Below are 16,211 nucleotides of genomic sequence, written 5' to 3'. Positions count from 1 at the left end.
CACAGCCGAACCGTACCACTAATTGAAACTGGTCCACTGGTATCTCTATCTGCTCCTTCCCTTCCTTGGTCGTAAACTGTACCTTGTTACCGAAGGAGTAGTTTGATGAAGAAACAAAGTGTCTTCATTCAGGGGAGCAACATTTTTCTGAGTTTGTAAGATGTCTTTCAGATCGTTTCTGCCTTCTGGTTGGAGAACAGTCGCTGGGATTCGTTTGCAGTGTACTGCATTTATCCAATGACGTCTGTTGGTGACACGGACAGCAGTTTGGGTTGCCAACAAAACTTGCTCAGCATTCTTCCAACAAGGTTCAAAGTCCTTAGAGTGTCGTAAGTTCTTGATTAAAAGGAAGTCTCCGGGTTGGAGCCCATAAGCTGGACCAACTGATTTGTCTTGTATAGCTTCATGCACCTGCAGGTAAATCAAAGACAATTTTTCAGTCAAATTTCTCAGATAATCACTCAAAATAGGGTACTGTATTTCCTTTATCACATTTGGCCTTGGGGGTCCCCATACATTCATAGGCCTGCCGAAGACTATTTCATAGGGAGAAAGTCCAATTTTACTATATGGGATGGAACAAACAGATAAAGCTAGGGGCAAAGAATCTGGCCAATTAAGACCCGTTGTTGCCTGTCTCTTTTTTTTTTTTTTTTTTTAAATCTCTTTATTAGCATCAGATTGGTCCGTATAAGCATACAATCACATAGTAAACCCATTACATTGAAAACTTGAGTAGTCATTATACAGAATAGGCATCTGGAGGACGTGACCAATAATATTACAAGTGGTGCAACACATTCTAGAAGTCTTATTTTCCTTTTTCCAGTTATACATGTGAATCGCACGTGTGGTAGGATAATGCAAAGAGATATATATGCTTTCAAACATAACGAAAATGAATATGCCATCGTGAGAGAGAGAGCGACAAGCAACACATCAATTATGATCAAGGCAGTAACAGCATTGGCATAGGCAGACGAGGAGTGATGGAATGACATATGAAGAGACGTAAGTAGTGCAATATCTTCAATCGGGGCCAAGTAGACAAAGAAACAGAGAAGAAAACACCCCTTTCTCAAACATCAGCAACAATTGGATCGGCAGTTCCCGTCTACCCCGTCCCAGTAGTATATTAATAACAAGACCTTCATAACGCAACAGGCAAAGCTCAACTGTCATGATAGCGATACCTATCCCACCCCTTCCGGGACAATAGAACTGGCAGCTTGGGATTGTGTAGCCTGCGTTATTTTGCTAAGGTACTGTCGGTATGGGCCCCAGATATCGACTGGGCGTGAAGCTGTTGGGACCTGCGTGGAATATTCCACACTATTGACATTACAGTGGGCAAGACTGCGTAACCATGCTTTGGAGTTGGGGATTCGTCTGGACCCCCAGAGTATAGCAATTTCCCTTTTTGCAAGCAAGAAGCTTATGGCAGCAAGCTTCCGCGTGGCACGGGGGAACTCAACAACATAACCCAGCAGCGCAATCTCTGGTATGGGCTGCAACTCGCATTCTAAAATGTCGCCCAAGATGTGGTGTACTTGCAGCCAGTAGTCATGCAGTTTAGGACAAGTCCATGTAAGGTGTGCAAAATCGGCATGTGGGGCCTTGCATTTGGGGCAGCAATGAGGCCTGGTTGGGTCTATTTTGTGGGCCAGGGCCGGCGTGAAGTACAGACGCCTCAAAAACTTGAAATGTATCAATTTATGCCTACTATTAATGGAGACGTCTTTGGTAGCTCGGCAACAAGCAGCCCATTGGTCATCTGTGATAGAACCACCCAAATCAGTTTCCCATGCCGCACGGACCCTCGCGTCCGAAGTAGGAAGGGCCGCCACACAGAGTCTGTACAACTTAGAAACCATATGTGCGCCCGTTTGGGACTGAAGTAAGAAAGTTAGGGCAGCCATGTCATCTGGGGGTAGTGGGAACGAGGGGAACTGCGCTCTAAGCATGGATCGCACTCTGGTCAATACAAACGAATCCATAAACGTCCGGTCAGTAAATCGCTGATCCTCTGACACCGAAAAGACATGTCCGTCTGGGAACAGGTCCCCTATTGTGGTGATCTGATAGTTGGACAGTGTGTTGCAAACAACTTTTTCAGCGGTGATAGGGAACCAGTGTGGGTTCGGTAGTGGAAGAGCCGGCGAATACAGCACGTCTAGCTGGAGTAGTCTACGCAGTTGCATCCAAGCCCATGACGTAGTGGAAACAATCTGTATGTCTTGTGGGTCTCGGGGTAAGCCTTTGGGTAGTACCGTGTTGAGGGCAAGCGGTAACACCAAGTCCGCCTCCGGCCTCAGATATGGAATCCGAGCGTCCGGGTGAAACCAGGGGTGTGCATAAGCGCATTGCGCGACTAGGTAGTAAAGATAAAAATCGGGCACCCCAAAGCCACCTCTTTCATAAGGCAGTGTCAGGATTCGCCAGGAAACTCGCGGGTTCTTGTCTCCCCACACCAACCGCAGCAACAACGAGCGTAGTTGAGTGAAGAAGATTTTAGTGAGTGGGATCGGAAAGTTGTTAAATAAATATAGAAAACGGGGGAGCACAATCATTTTAATTATGGCGATAGGGCCAGCCATCGAAAGAGGGAGGCGAAGCCAACGTGCAAGATTATCTTCCAGAAAGTCCAACGCCCGGCCATAGTTTAGACGAATCATAGATACCGTGTCTAGATGAATGTGGATACCCAGATATTTCACCGAGTCAGCATTCCACTCAAGCGGGAACGGGCAGTCCCAGCGTTCAGTGGAGGGGGTGAGTGGAAAGATGTCGGATTTGTGCTAATTAATACGAAGGCCAGAGTATTCCCCAAAGTGGGTCACTTCCAAAAGCAGGGGTGCAAGATTTGTCTCCGGAGATCTAACATATAAAATGGTATCGTCCGCGTAGAGGGAAATAAGAAGCGGACCCGTTCGAAACTGGAGCCCACGGTGCATGTGGTGTTCTTGAAAGTGCCGCACCAAAGGGTCCATGCCCAGGATATACAGCAGGGGGGACAGGGGGCATCCCTGTCGGGTTCCCCGCGAAAGAGGGAAGCTATCAGAAATTGTGCCATTCAGGCGCAACCGCGCCCTAGGGGCGGTATAAAGCAGTTCGACCGTGGAGACGAACATCGGTGGCATGCCCATCCGTCTCATGACTGACAGAAAAAAGGGCCATTTTAAAGAGTCAAACGCCTTTTCGGCATCTAAAAACACCGCAGCCGCCGGTGTACCTGGGTCTATTCTGTGGAGCACCGAAAACAACGTTCTGAGATTAAAGGAGGTGGATCTGTGGGGGACAAATCCGGACTGAGCCTGGCGAGATAATAGACTCCATCAGTAAAGATAGTCGGGTTGCGAGGACTTTGGCTAAAATCTTGTAGTCAAGGTTAAGTAGCGAAAGGGGCCTGTAAGAGCCACACCTCGTGGGGTCCCGACCGGGCTTAGGAAGTAGAATGATGACCGCCTCCCGGAGCGTGGGCGGCAAAACCCCCATTTCAAGTGCTTCTGCATACACCTCTATCAGGCGCGGTACTAGCTCCTCCTTGTATTCTTTATAAAAGTCGGCCAAAAAGCCATCAAGACCCGGCGCCGAGGAGCCTTTCAATGCATCTATGGCCTCAATGACGTAGTCTGGAGCAATAGGCATAGCCAGAAAATCCTGCATATACTTCTCCAGGAACACCATTGAGATATCATTGATATAGGGGCCTGGGTGGCGACGATCCCCTGTCAGAGTGGAGGTGTACAATGTTTTGTAGTAGGATAAGAAGGCATCGCAGATGGCAGGGGTGGTCTGATGTCGAACGCCCAAGTCATCCACTATGTCAGAGATGTATGCGGCCTGACGGGGAGGGCGGAGCAATTGAGCCAGGAGCTTGCCAGGCCTGTCTCCCTCTCCGTATTGTCTCGCTGAGTGTTGCGCGCATAGATAGTTCAATTCCCTGTCTGCAGTATCCCTGAACTCCTGCAGCAACCCTAACCTCTTCGCCTCTATCTCACCATCGGTGTCCGAGAGTGCCTCTCTGTCCAGTTTGGCTATTTCTGTCTCGATACGTGTCATGGTGGCCCGAATCTCGCGCAAGGCCCCCACGTGTTTGGTGATGCAAACCCCTCTAATAGTGGCCTTGAATCCCTCCCACAACGTGGCCCAAGTGTCTACTGTGCCTGTGTTGTGCTCAAAATACTCCTCTATTGCTGTACGAATGTCTTCCTTGAAGACCGGGTCAGATAACGCCTTGCCGGGGAAACGCCATTGCTTCTCGTATCCCCCCAGTCTGGGAATCAGTAGGGTCAGTACAATAGGAGAGTGATCCGACAACGTGCGTGGGAGTGTCGAATGGTTATTCACCCAACCAGCCACCCCTGGGGAAAGGAGCCAGTAGTCGATCCTGGTACTAGTGTTGTGATATCCAGAGTGATGGGTATAAGTGGGTGAGTTAGAGTAAACGGGCCTCAATATCAATGAGCGGGTAGTGTGTGCACATATCTGTCAGTACCGCACGCGAGCGGGGTTTACAGTCTGGGGAAGAAGACGTGCTGTCCCTGGCAGGGTCCATCAACAAGTTAAAATCTCCACCTACCACCAACATATCTGTGTCAAGGCGTAGCAAAGCATCATGGAGACTTTGGAATAAGGTGGGGGAGTCTGAGTTGGGACCGTATACTCCAGCAAAGGTGATTTTGAAGCCAAGAAGTACCGCCGTAACAATAACATATCTGCCTCCATCGTCAATTACGCTGTCTGAGTGCACAAAGGGGACGCGCCTATGTATCATTATCGCCACACCCCTCGCATATCTGCTGTAGCTGGAGAAGTACCTGTGCGCGCCCCAACCCTTGGCAAATGAGGAGGAGTCATTCCGCACTAAGTGTGTCTCTTGTAGAAACAGTACATCAACCCCATTTCGCGCTTGCGTAGTTTAGAACCTGACGTCGCTTTCTCGTGTTATTTAAACCCCGGACATTCCATGACATCAGGGTAAGTCTGGAAGGACCAGACTGCTGTCCTACATTAGCCATTCAAATCCGAAGGAATCACAATTAAACAAGTGTGTGCATATCCGTCGCCTCCCTCCCGCAAAATAGGCATCATTCATGAAGAAAAACAGTGCATTTTCATTAACATTAGAACCGAAGAATGAAACAATCCCTCCCACCCTCCCACCACCCAGCCTCTCAGTAAGCCCCAGGAGGCATCTCCCACCCCAAAGAATAACACCAATGTCATCAGACAAAAGCAATGGTTCAGTAATATACTCGAAAAACAAAAGCAAACTAAGAGAGAAGCACAATACGGCTCGTGCCATGGGGGGGGTGGGGGTGGCAACGCTCCGCCACGTGGGTACCCCGGCCGGGGCGACATTCAATTATCAACAAGTATAGAAAACACTGCAAGAATACCAACACCGTTAGGTGCATAATACAAAAGTGAACGGCCAATCCAAAAAGGGTACGATTCAGCCTTGTCCGCTCTCCGCAAAAAGGTCAGCACTGGCCTGCGAATCTGTGTGTGGCGGAGATCTTTGTGCTTCGCCTGAGGTCCGAGGTGACCCTCTGTTTTTGTAAGCTTGACAAAATTCCTGTGCCTCGGCGGGGGAGTCAAAAATGCGAAACCTGCCATCCACGTCCACTCTGAGCCTGGCAGGGTACAGCATTCCGTAGCGCAACCCCAGCTTGCGCAAAGCTGCCTTGACACCAGTGTACTTTCGGTGCGCGTCTTGGACCATCATTGTGAAGTCCGGATAAAAGGATAGTACTCCACCTTGCCATTTCACCTCGCCAGCCTCCCTGGCAGCTTTTAGTGCCGCGTCCCGGTCTCTGAAGTTCATGATTCTGGCTATGATGGGCCGGGGTGGCAACCCTGGATTAGGCCGAGGCCCCAACGATCTGTGTGCACGCTCCACTATGAAGCCAGCAGTGAAAGTGTCCCTTCTGAATAGTTCGATCAGGAGATTTTCCACAAATGTGTCAAAGCGTCCGGTCGCCGTCGTCTCCGCCACACCAATTATGCGAATGTTATTGCGCCTACTGCGCGCTTCTAAATCCTCATTCTTAATAGCAACATCCTTAAGGATCTTCTCCACGCGCTCCAATCTTTTCAGCGTCGACGCAGCTCCATCTTCTAAGTCGGAAACTCTGGATTCAGCCACATCCAGGCGCCTATCATGTGATTGAATCTTCGCGCCCATATCTGCCATTTTCTTTTCGAGGGTGTCGAAGCGGGAGTCCAAGGCCTTGAATCCAGCACGCATTTCGCCCAGCATCTCGGCAACCATACCAGCGGTGTCTCCTGCTGTCGCTGGGCCTTCAGTGTCCGCGGCATGTGTAGGTGGCTCTTCAACTGTGCGGAGGGAAGCCGCTTCGAAGGTAAGTTTCCTCTGGTTGAGATCCCTTTTTCCCATGGTGGAAATGGCGGTGGACAAGCACCAGTGCGTCAAGACACAGCGACAGGTGCGACCAGCAGGAGCGTTGAGCACAGTTACAGGGCACCCTGCAAGCAAGGCGTCCAGACCGGGACAAATGGATCAGGGGTCTCAAACACCACCCCGTGTTAGGCGCAATCCGCACCGCAGAGGTCGCGGGGACGCCAAGGCCGAACCGCGTAGTCCCGGGGGGTTCCTATGCCGGGGTGACACGTCCGTCCGGAGCCAATCTGGTGGCCAAGCCCTTGCAGTATGTAGGGCCAGTGGGGGGTCGTGGCGACAACACTGCACCAGCAGTCAAGACTATTTCTCCACCCAGTTAGGCAGCAAATGGCAGCGTCGCAGGGAGACCAGGCATCCAGGACAAAGAGGCACATTCAAGTAAATAGGCCAGAGTCACAAAGGCCATGCAGACTTCTTGTGGCCATCCAGCATGCTCACAGGCGTATAATATGCGTGGCCAGTTGCAGCATTTGGGGGCTGGAGAGTGTGTTGTTCGTGGGCCTGTTAGGGGACAGGCGCAAGTCGGGGATGCGTGTTGGTGGTGGGGCGAAGATGTAGTGCCCCCACTGAATGCAGAGATGCGGGGCCGCCTGAAAGTCGCCCTAGAGCCCCTCGGGTGCACCCCCCGTCACCCCCCAAGCACAATCAGGGTCCGCCGCCCGCTGCTCCCGCCCGCCGCCACACAGCCCAGGCAGTCTCCAAAATCGAGGCCCCGGCTCCCGAGGCCGGACCAGGCCGCAAGGGCCGGTCCCGCACCGGGGGTCCGCCCCTCCACCAACGGAGCCCACCGGGGGCAAGCAGCGGGCCTAGGAGAGCCCAACAGCAGCCCCAATGCCAAGGGGGCTAACGAAGGGGCCACACAGAAGACTCACCGAGCGCTCCGGCGCAGCAGGGTCACGTCCGGCGAGGCCTGGGAGGCCTCACCACCCCTCCGCAGTTGAACCCGTTCTCGCCGTCCCCCGGCCTCTAATACCGGCCAGCTTCATCCAATGGTTTCAGGGGTCGGCATCAAGCATTTTCCGAACCCTGCGCAGTGTCGGATCTAATGGGAATGGCCCCGTTTGCAGCCCGCTCGGCGGAGCTCTACATTCAGGCGGCCATTCCGCTCGCCTGCGTAGTCACGCCCCCGTTGTTGCCTGTCTCTTTACTAGTTTCAACTTCAATGCAGCATTGTACCTTTCTACTAGACCCGCTGCTTGGGGGTAATTAGCAGCATGAAACTTTTGTTTTACCCCTAAACTCTTCATTTGGTACTCTATTATATGGCCAGTTTAGTTGAGGTCAGCGTCACTCCATTGGACTTTACAAACCCCAAAACGGGAGAAGAACTGCTTTAACAGAATTTTAGCTGTTGTCAAAGCTGTGTTGTCTTAGGTTGGATAAACTTCCACCCACTTACTAAAAGAACAAACCACTACTAATACATACTTTAAATTATTGCAGCGCTCTAACTGAATATAATCGATTTGAAATGCTTCCAAGGGGACCTGGGGTGGAGAAAATCCACCAGTAGGAGTTGATACCCCTTCCCAGGATTGTGCTGTAGACATATCATGCAATGTTTAACCAAATGTTCAGCTGTTTTCCAAATATGCTGATTATCCCTAACCTGTTCTAATTGGGAGATAGTGTTTTTGGCACTTACGTGAGCAGGTCCATGAGCCATGGTTACAAAGGGCAGTAAATAAGCATAATGTAACTTCCATTTCAGCATATCGTTTGACCTCCAACATCCCTCATCATCTAACTCTCCTTCCTATTTCCATTCTGCTTTTTCTTGTTCTGTAGCTAACTGCTGTATTTCTTTGATCTCTGTATACATATTTTCCCATTTCTAAACTTGATATCGTAATACATGCATCCTACTCCTGTGTATACTCGCAGTGTTTCTGGCAATTTTGTCTGCAAAGGCATTTCCCTGACCCACTTTATCTGTGATTCTCTTGCGGGCACTACATTTGATAATAGCTACAATTTTTGGCAATGTCAAGGCAGTAAGAAGACTATTTACCAATTAACCATGCTGTATTTTAGAACCATGGGAGGTTAGGAATCCTCGTTCTGTCCAAAGTTTGCCAAAATTGTGTGCCGCACCAAATGCATACTGACTGTCTGTGTGAATGTTCACTGATAACCCTTCACTAAGTTCACAAGCCCAATAAGTTCAGCTGCTTGGGAAGATTTTTGTGGAATACGGGTTGTTTCTACCACAGTTTGTAATGTGGTTATGGCATAGGATGCAGAGGTGGTGCCATCAGGTAATTTCAAGCAGGAACCATCCACCCATAATCCCCCCTCAGGATCTAACAAAGGTGTATCTTTAAGATCTAATCTTCCCTTAGTTTGTTCTTCTGTCAGAAAAATACAGTCATACAAATCATGAGTTTGTTCAGCTGGAAAAGGTAACAATGTAGCTGGGTTCAATGTCAAACATCTCTTGAGCGCGATATGAGGTGCCAAGAGCATAAGTTTGTATCCTGTAAGTCTAGCACTAGTCAGGTGTTGTGTCTTAGTCTGATTAAGGAGTGCATCTATGGAATGTGGTACCATAACCATAAGCGTGTTACTCAATACTATTGCCTCAGATTGTCGTTTAGAAATGGCTGTGGCAGCAACCGCTCTAAGACGGCCTGGAACTCCTCTGGCAACTGGGTCTAATACAGCCCAAAAATAAGCACATGGACAATGTGTACTACCATATGGTTGTGTTAAAACGAACAATGCACATCCATCTCTCTCGTGTACTTATAATATAAAAGGCTCAGCATAGTCTGGAGAGCCTAACACTGGAGCAGAACAAAGGGATGCACAAAGCTGCTGATATGCTTCTTGACATTTAGATGTCCATGGTAGAGGAAAGGGAGCGTCTATAGTAACAAGGGACAAAAAAGGTTTGATGATAAGAGAAAAGTTTGGGATCCACTGTCTACAATAAGAAGTAATGCCAATAAGTGCCCTGACTTCTTTTTGAGTACTTGGGAAGGGAATTTTAGAATAGTTTGAAGTCTTTCTTTAGTCAGAGTGTGGCCTTCTTTACACAAGAGGTGACCCAAATAAGTGACCTCACATTGACAAAATTGCAACTTATTCTTAGAGTCCTTATTTTCCTTAGTAGCAAGATGATGCAATAGGGAAAGAGTGGCCTCTTTACAACGCTCAACTGTAGATATCTCGAGCAAAATGTCATCGACAAATTGCACAAGTGTAAATCCTGGTGGCAAAAGAAGTTAATCCAACGGTCGTTTAAGGGCCTCACTGTAAATACTAGGACTTTCTGTATAACCTTGTGGAGCCCTACAGAATCTAAATGAGAGGCCCCTTAATGAGAAGCCAAACAAGTATCTACTATCCTTATGTTTAGGAATAGAGATAAAAAGCATTCTCGAGATCGATAACAGAAAAAACAACAAGGTCGTAATATCAGAGACAACAGGATATTGAGGAATTACTATTTTGTTTACTTCTCTTAATATCAATCACAAATCGGTAAATCTTGTCCCTTGTTCCATCACCCCATTTTAGGATGGGGAGAATGGGGCTATTGCATACATTAGAGGAAACTTCCTCAACAACTCCTGTACATATCATGTCGTCAATGACAGATATTAGCGCATCCTGACCTTCTTTCGATATTTTATATTGCGAGACCCTTGGTAAGGAGGCACCCTCCCAAACCTGTATGTATACTGGGGGAAATGTCCATTCTTCACACATCTGTGTCAGCAGTAGCCCTAACACATGATGGAACAGAATAAAGATCCGAGCATAAAGAGAAATTATATTGTTTAGGCAATGTCTTTTCCCAAAAAATGACGTACTCCAGATGGGGAACAATGTATAGTAGCATGGAAATATTTCAGAAGATCAAGTCCCATCAAATTATCAGGAGTGTGTGGGGGAAGTAAAAAGGGGGCTGAAGCAATAAAATTCTCAACCTGCAAAGGCAATTTTTTGGACAGAGGGTTAGGAGTTGGTGTTTCATCAAACCCCATCAATATGATCACTTGGCCAGACAAGAGTGTCCCAGGGACGGGTTTCTGAGATATCGCACTGCGTGTCACCTCTGTATCCACTAAAAATGTCTGATCCTGCACAAGTATGGTGGCTGTTATATAGGGTCCTGGCTGGTCTACAGGTATCTCAACTGGTCTTCCTTGTCCTATGCTATCCTAGGCAAAATGTGTTCCCATAGTTTCTTCTGATTCCCATTCCTTCATAGAATGTTGATTATTCTGTTGATCAAAATAATTTTCTGACCTATTTTTCTCTGGAGCTTGAGCTTGTTGTAGCTGCTGTAGAGGAACTGGAGTCCCCAGGCTACCATACAGTTGTCCCCTTCCTCTGCCACTAGCAGCTAAAACAGGACATTCGGAACGCCAATGTCCTTTCTCTCTATAATAATCGCATTGATCCGGCCTAGTGGAGTTTGTCTACGTGGTGGCCCTACTGGAGGTGCTTGCCTAACATTCTGACCATAGGTTTGACCACGACCTCAACCTTAGGGTCCATAGGCCTGGGCCATCATTACCCTAGTTTTCAATTCTTTTAGTTTTCCTTATTTCCGTTCTTGCTCAGCGGTCACTTGATTCTGATAATACTGAGCCATATCTAATGTAGTTTATGAGGTTACTAAAGCCCATGTACTCTCAGAATTTTTTAAGCGAACAGATATCTCAGGAAGTAAATTTCCCAAGATCTGCTTTGTTTCTATGTTTGATGTTTTCATCTGGGAATTCTATATTAGGCCGATTTGTAAGGTAGGCTGCTTTGCAGTTCCATTAATTGGCACAAAAAATAATTAAAAGTATTCTGCATCATTGGACATTTTAATAGCGATTGCTAAAATGTATTTTGAATGTATTAAACTATCAAGGAATTTAATATGAAAATTGAAGTGAACCTAGAAATAAAGAATGTGTAGAGTGGCAGTAATTACTTTATTAAACACGGAAGCACAGGGTGTCCCTTTTTTTTATTGCATCAGGAAATTAAATGTGAAAATGTAAATTTGAAATGCTATTGGGAGGCATCTGTGCTGAAGTCTGCATGAATAAATCAGGAAATAATTCTTCCTGTTCTAGTCATGTAACTCCAGCTCATAAACTCCTCCATATTATCAATTAGTGGGAGAAATATCATCTGGTGATTAGGAACAGAAACTGTTCAAACAGTCTTTAAAACTTTTTGGACAAATGAATTCCAAAATATACCCCTGCTGGCCAGCACTTGCTCTGTTTAGCCCAGCTTCCCCTCATTCACTCTCTTAGACACCTCTAACTTCTTCAGACTTGGTAGGGTAAAGTAGCTGAGAGATTACACATACACAACAAAAGCTAGTGGTGTATTTATCATTATGTATTTAGTTGTGGTGTTTCCTATCCTCAAAGATGGCTATAACAGATGATGCAATAAAATAGGTATTAATAATGAAACATAGATAAGAACAGAGATGTGAAGGAGGAGGTGGAAACAGAGACTCGAGTAGAACAGCTAGGCTTTGTGTTCTGAAGAGGTAAGTAAGTCTTCAAAGATATTCTAAATGTTAATAGCTCAGAACTGAGTCTTGATGTGTTTGCCGGTATAAGATTAAACAATCCGGGTATAGCTATGAGAAAGCTTGGTTTAGAGGTGCGTTTTTTTAGTCTTGGATATTTCTACACATAGGTGAGCTTTGCATCTTTTGCCTGCTGTGTTGTGAAATTAGTCTTTTAAGTAGGAATGCATTCCTAATTTCAGGCCTTTCTGCATGATGTAGACTACTTTCAAGTTAAATCTTATGTCTAGTGGAAGTCAGTGAAGGTCCCCTTGGATAGCTGTAATGTGGTCCATCCGGTCTGACTTCTTATCTCCCAGTCAAGCAGCTGATTGTAGGATGACCTTAATGGGTTCTGTAGTGGATTTGGAGATGCCAGAGAGTAGTGCATTTCTACTTTCAGATGGGATTGTACCAAAGCTTGTACTGTTATCCTGAAGTCCAAAGGAGGAATAGATATTTTGAACGTATTAAGGAATAACTAGGAACAAATGACTCTGAGCCCTTGTAAGAGGCATTGACAAAAAAATAGGCCACTGCTTTTAATAATGATCTATTTTCTTCGTAAATGCTTGTATGAACCATGCATTAAGACTCATGTACAATCTTGGAATAGGTTTTCTATTAAAAGAAATCCATTTCAAGATGACAGCCATGCGTCCTTACATATGCGCATATACGTCATGATACAGGCATCATGACATGTGTACACATGTTTGCTGGAAAGTGTGCATCTGCTTGTATTGTGATATGTGCATGCACATGCTTCATGAAGTAGCCACTATTATCATTTTTTTTAAAACAAGTTATTATTAAATCTAGTGTTCCAAGATGGCAGACACACATGTTGGTGTAGTAGATTCAAAAATAATAATAATATGTGCGAAAAAGTGCATGTTACGAAAGTTGTAATTTGCATCTGTTAGGCCCTCCAAAAAATTGTAAATAGTTTTTACAAAAGGATGCAATGAGGAGGGGTGGATGAGCAATTACAGAGCCAGTGGGAGGTCAGATGAAAGTAAACACTGCTGAGCAACAATAGCACAAGCGGCGATAATGGAGAACCTGGGTCAGAGGTGGTATTTTTATTTTTTTTTAAAAGCAAATGAGCCAAGCGGAATGGGAAGGGGTAGGCAGCGTACGAACTTCATCAAGGGGAATGTGATGAGGGAATGATGGAAGCATAACACAAGGGAGAGAGCAAGAAACACATGCACTTCCACAGAGTGCTTTAAAGTAAAATAAAACCAGCATTAGCAAAGCCAATCCGTCTTTCTTTCTAATGGTGAACAAGTGAGGTTATTGGCGTAAGTGCCTCGCTGGCTGTGCTAAAAGTACTTTCACAATGACTGCCCTGTTTTCTAAACTTTCAAAAGGGCTGCCACATTGTGTGGCATGTTTTGTGGCATTAAGTCACAGCTCGCAACACAACAGCCATTTTTAAAGTACAGATTAGGAAACATTGTTTTCTGTGCCTTCTAGATTGCGGCTCTATTGCATAATGCGACATAAAGAAGCAACACATTAAGCTTCGCAATGTAGTGAACGTCCTCAAAGGATAGAAAATAATATTTTGTTTGCCATACTTTTAACAAGGCTGGTAACCACTATTGGCATTGCCAATGCCAGCAGATTTTAAAAGGCTTTTGTAGTGGAAAGGCAACCATGGCTACCACTGTGCTGCGAGAAACAAGTGGAGGGAAAAGAGACAAAAGCTAAAAAACAAACATAACTAGGCATAACGAGTCAGACAAAAGTGAGATGAGACATTGTCAAGTGCATCCAGTGACTAGCATGCCATGGAGAAGCATAGGGATAGAGGCTGGGAGTGGAGAGATGGTGTAAGAGGCTAGTAAGGGAAAGTGAGCACCAATACATGCACTCCCATGAAGTGCTAAACTAACAATGAAAATTGAAAGTAAAAGTAGCTCCATGACATCAACCATGGAAGTCTAGACCCTTGCCAGTCAAAAACAAGGATAAACAATATTTGCTTTGGGGGAGGGGCAAACACGGGCGTGGGAGGAGGAAACCCCACAAAGAGCAGGGACTGAGAAGAGTAGAAAACCATCTATTGATGCCACCTAATCATGTGCAAGGACTGTGTGTAGTATTATATACAATGCTGGTGGCGACAGACAGCTGGGGGTGTCTGTAGCAAGACCATTGAAGGAGTGCCCTAAACTAAGCAGAGGAAGGGTACAGCTCATCCAACCTGAAAAACGTGAGACTAAACTACTCCTCTGCTGGACAATAAAAAGTTAGGGAAGAAAGATATTGAGTCAGGAGAAAGAAATTGAGATAGATACCAAAGCCATCCAGTCATGAGTAAGGGAAACCCAAAGACCATTGTATGTATAATGGCAACAACATGTCTGGCCACTTGGTCCCAATGTACTGTTGCAACCTTAGAGCAAAACTCCACATTCATCCACAATATCGTTGTCTATCAACTGTTATTTTGTTAACCAGTCACATGCATGTTTAATAAGCAACAGTCTACCTCAAACAATGTAACCAAAGGATTGTTTTCTGGGCGCATTGGACACAATTCACACAACCACTGACGCAACGAAATTGAACTTGCTACATTGGCTTGTGTACATGGTTACATGTGGGCACTCCTGAGAGGATGCGACAGTTGCTGTTTCTTCGCAGGCAGACTGGATTGTTTTTTTAAACTCCAGAGTAAATTTCGAATTTGTTTGAGAATCGGGCCATTCACATTTTAAAGGCTATTCAGATTTACAATGAAAACTAACCCTGTAGTTTTTTTTTTATATGTCTGTACTCAAAATGTACATGTGCCAGCAGGAGTATTTCACGCAGACGAAATTTAGCATACATTTGCTTTCTGGTTGTTCCTTGGGGGCAAAACTATGCCTGCAACCTTCCATATTCTCTGAGCGTTTATTCTGCTGTACTCTAACTGAACGTTAGGCGTCGCTGTCGCACCAATGTCTTCCTGCTGATTCCCATACATGTTGAAAGACTGATACAGCAGCATTCATAACACCTAAAATATCAAATTCAGTACCGTGGTATCCGAAATTAAAAATATCTAATTCATTATAAATAAATTAGCACTTATTTTAATGCTGCACCGAATATAGCTAGGCCATTTGTGCTAAACATTTTTCAATGCTATTAGTTTTCTTAGTATAAGTGTGTTGTTTAGGAATCTATGGTCCTGTGACTGTCGTATCTCCTATCCAATTTTTTGGGAAGAATTCAGAGTGGCGTGTTGCAACTGCTCCAATGTGTAGTGAAGAGATGACGGCCCAGATTTACAAAGGTGTCATGCAACGCTGTGCAGCACACAAAGAGGCTGCGTTGCATGACAGGGAGAGAGCAAGAGAGTGCCTTATTCACAGAGATATGAAACTCTCCTCCCCCCTCCCCAGCGCCGGTAGAGATATGGCACTCTCCTCCCCTCTCCCTAGCGCCGGCACAGATATGGCACTCTCCTCCCCTCTCCCTAGTGCCGGCACAGATATGGCACTCTCCTCCCCTCTCCCTAGCGCCGGCACAGATATGGCACTCTCCTCCCCTCTCCCTAGTGCCAGCACAGATATGGCACTCTCCTCCCCTCTCCCTATCGCCGGCACAGATATGGCACTCTCCTCCCCTCTCCCAAGCGCCTGCACAGATATGGCACTCTCCTACCCTCTCCCTAGCGCCGGCACAGATATGGCACTCTCCTCCCCTCTCCCTAGCGCCGGCACAGATATGGCACTCTCCTCCCCTCTCCCTAGCACCGGCAGAGATATGGCACTCTCCTCCCCTCTCCCTAGCGCCGGCACAGATATGGCACTCTCCTCCCCTCTCTCTAGCGCTTGCACTGATTTGTGCTACCGTGCACCAGACACACACCTTAGCACAATAGCGCCAGGGTGCGCGCCTGAGTCTGCCAAAGGTTTTGTACTGGAAGGTCACACTTACTGAAAAAAACTGCTATGGCTAGACAAGTTTAAAACCTTTTACTACTTGGCATGTGTGTTGTACAGTGCAACACACTTGCAAAGTCGGAAAAGCAAGGAGAAATTAAAACATTTCTCCTTTTAACGCCTGCTTTTCAGGGCATTCATTTTTAGGCTAAACCCTGTCTAGTAATGTTAGTAGATAGGGTTTACCATAAAAAAGCATGGTGGTTGAATGGGAACGCCCATGTATCACGCATGTAACGCTCCCTTGATGCAAAGTAATGCAAAGCAGAATTTTGCATTGCTTTGCGGTACTTTTCCATACAAC

At 46.3% G+C, this 16,211-nt stretch overlaps 1 protein-coding gene across 1 annotated transcript in view; it reads left to right on the top strand.

The window, feature by feature from the left end:
• The window catches only part of ALDH1A3 (aldehyde dehydrogenase 1 family member A3), a 292,251-nt gene that overhangs the window by 77,658 nt on the left and 198,382 nt on the right, over nt 1-16,211 (top strand). The window lies entirely within an intron of this gene.

Source organism: Lissotriton helveticus, chromosome 3_1 (assembly GCF_964261635.1).
Source record: "Lissotriton helveticus chromosome 3_1, aLisHel1.1, whole genome shotgun sequence".
NCBI classification, from domain to species: domain Eukaryota; kingdom Metazoa; phylum Chordata; class Amphibia; order Caudata; family Salamandridae; genus Lissotriton; species Lissotriton helveticus.
Note: the sequence above shows the minus strand (reverse complement) of the source record. Positions and strands in the feature narration are given on the sequence as shown.